Raw genomic sequence first — 3108 nt, forward strand, 5'->3', positions numbered from 1 at the left:
AAGGGTCAGATACCAATAATTTGGCTAATAAACTTGCACTGAGGTTTCCCCATGGCATTTTTTTAATGGTTAATATAAGGAGTGGAGAAAGCGTTGCCCTTTAAAAAATCTAAAGAAAGACATTTAGAAACTGCGAGGGAGGGGGGAAGTCACACCACCTACATTCTCCATTATCTGAACACTCAGCAATTAGCCAGAGGAAAAGCCCTACAAACAGGTGGTTATTGCTCACTGGCTTTCCCTGTTTTTCACACACATGCACACACACACACACCCCCCACAAAGATCCCTGGCCACTTTATTTAAAATTACAATATCTCCCTCATACCACTCTTATTTCTTCCCTTGCTTTATTTTTCTTCTTATTCCTTAATCACTATCTCACATATTGTCATTTTGGTTATTTATGTTCTTTACTGGGACTCTTCCCCCCTAGAGGGTTAGCTCCTTGAGGGAAGGAATTTTTGTCTATTTTGTTTATTCCAACATACACATGCCTAGAACAGGGAGGCACACATTGACACTCTATAAATGTCTATGGCATGAATGAATGAAAATGGATGGATGGGTGAATGAATAAAAAGTCTTAAAGTATCAATCATAAGAGTTGAAAGTAATTATAATCTTTTTAAATAGCTGCATTGTTCTGGTTTTCTTTTTTTTTATTGTCACCCTGTTTATTTATTTATTTAATTTTTTATTAATGTTTTTATTTTTTTTAATTTTATTTTATTTAACTTTACAATATTGTATTGGTTTTGCCATTATCAAAATGAATCTGCCACAGGTATACATGTGTTCCCCATCCTGAACCCTCCTCCCTCCTCCCTCCCCATACCATCCCTCTGGGTCATCCCAGTGCACCAGCCCCAAGCATCCAGTATCGTGCATCGAACCTGTACTGGCGACTCGTTTCATATACGATATTATACATATTTCAATGCCATTCTCCTGGCTTTCTGTTATAAATATGTATTATTTGTATAATAATGGTTTTCAAAAATGTTACTTCAATTGTCCAGGTTATTAATGATTTAAAGCTGAAGTGAGAACAAAGATAGGACTGGGGTTGTCTTCTCGAGGCCAGATGTGATGGATATTTTCCACAGGCCCCTCAAATCCACACTCCATCCTTCCTCACTGTTCTATGCCCTGAGATGTTGACCTCTTTGAACTGCATCAACAGGCTCTGGACCTCTGGTTTCCAGCTGGGTAAAGAATGAGGCTGGGCTATTTGTCACCAGTCTCTCTGGTTGCTGCAGATGGACTGTGTCCCTCTACTTGGAGGCCCCAGTACATCAGGCACCTTCTCCTTACCCCTAATCTCTCTAGGTTCTATAACTGCTCCCACTCTTGTCTCCCTCAGGCCAAGGAATGTAACAGCTCACCATTTTGCATGACCTGAATGCATCGCTTCCTTTGCTGGATCATCTCAACTCTGCCCACACCTTTAAAATAGTGCCTTTATTAAATCTTCCTCAATTACCCAGTTAGGTATGCCACCAGTTCTTTATTGGATTTCTGACTGATAGAAAATGGGGATTGTGCTCACAGTTAGAGGAGCTGAATCCTAATACCAGTTTCACTACTGGTTTGCTCAAGGCTACCAACCACAGTTCCTTCATCTGAAAACAAAAAATTAGGGAAGACAACCTTCAACATGCTGTGATTCTTAAGCCCTTTGCATAGAGAACCAAGTAGTTACTTCCCCACTGGTTAGAAAGTGTTAACTTGATCCAGATTCTGAAAAGGACCAGTCTTCCAGGAACTTAGTCACAAGGGTTGTAGCTATACTGCTCACGATAAAGCCGAGCTCAGCAATTATAAAGCCAGAAAAATCCAGGCCCATCTTTGCCCTCACTACGGCTTAAAATCAGTAATTTCCTAGAAAATTGAGGCTACAATCTTTAAACTATTATTATACAAATAACACATATTTATAGTAGAAAAACAAGAATTTGCAGCTATATGAGGATATCAAGCCAGTCAATCCTAAAGAAAATCAATCCTGAATATTCATTGGAAGGACTAATGCTGAAGCTGAAGCTCCAACACTTTGGCCACCTGATGCAAAGAGCTGACTCATTGGAAAAGACCCTGATGTTGGGAAAGACTGATGGCAAAAGGAGAAGTGAATGGCAAAGGCTGAGATGGTTAGGTAGCATCACTGACTCAATGGACATGAATTTGAGCAAACTCTGGGGGATAGTGAAGGACAAAGGAGCTTGGTGTGCTGCAGTCCCTGGGGTCACAAAGAGACACAACTTAGCAGCTGAACAACAACAAAGAATTGATAATTACTTTCAACATTTGCAATTGACACCTTTCGAGATTTTTTCCTATTCATTCCTATTCCACAAATCCTATCCTATTCCAAATCATATCCTATTCCACAAATATTTACTGAATGCCAGTATATGCCTGGCTTCTAGGCATGTGCATAGTGTTGCATTATTGTGAAGTAGTTGTGTAGCCAAACCTGAGTTCTGGAGGCTGCTTCGGTTCTCCTCTTTGCCTAAGTATAATATCTGAAGAACTATGTAATTCCTGTTTTTCGGGCAGTGGGTACACATGACACTTAAGTTCCCAGAAGGGTGAATTTCTTTTTGTCTTGGTCTGGTAGGACCAAGTTGAACCTTCCTGCCATTTGACTTAGCTTCCTTGTCTTAGACACAGCTTTTGCCAGAAAGCTTTCTCTATCACCAAACCAAAATTGTCGACAATAAAAACAAATGAGGAATAAAAAGACCCTTCCAGGAAGTGGGAATTATTTATCCAAATAACACTGGAGGTTTTGAAGTAGTATCTTTGAAAGTCAGAGTAGCTTCAAGGTAGTGAAAGCCTTCATCTAGTGTGACTAGAAAAGTAAACCTGCCCAAGCCGAAGAAGCCACACACACACTAGCTATGGACAGAAGTAGGATAGGGCTCTCTAACTCCTGTCTTCACTTCATCTCATCTTCACCAGTGAAGAACAGTTTTGTTTTATTTTGAAAAACACTACAACAACGTTATACTCTGAGAAGCAATAAGGTTAGCAAAAAGTGCATTTGTCTTTCTTATTGACAGTCTATTAATCTTTTGAAGACTATCAAAGACCTAGGCTTAC

At 39.7% G+C, this 3108-nt stretch overlaps 1 long non-coding RNA gene across 3 annotated transcripts in view; it reads right to left on the reverse strand.

Moving 5' to 3' along the window:
* LOC139180413 (uncharacterized) overlaps window positions 1-3108 on the reverse strand; it is a 63654-nt gene that overhangs the window by 25049 nt on the left and 35497 nt on the right. The window lies entirely within an intron of this gene.

This window comes from Bos indicus, chromosome 28, assembly GCF_029378745.1.
Source record: "Bos indicus isolate NIAB-ARS_2022 breed Sahiwal x Tharparkar chromosome 28, NIAB-ARS_B.indTharparkar_mat_pri_1.0, whole genome shotgun sequence".
Taxonomy (NCBI): Eukaryota; Metazoa; Chordata; class Mammalia; order Artiodactyla; family Bovidae; genus Bos; species Bos indicus.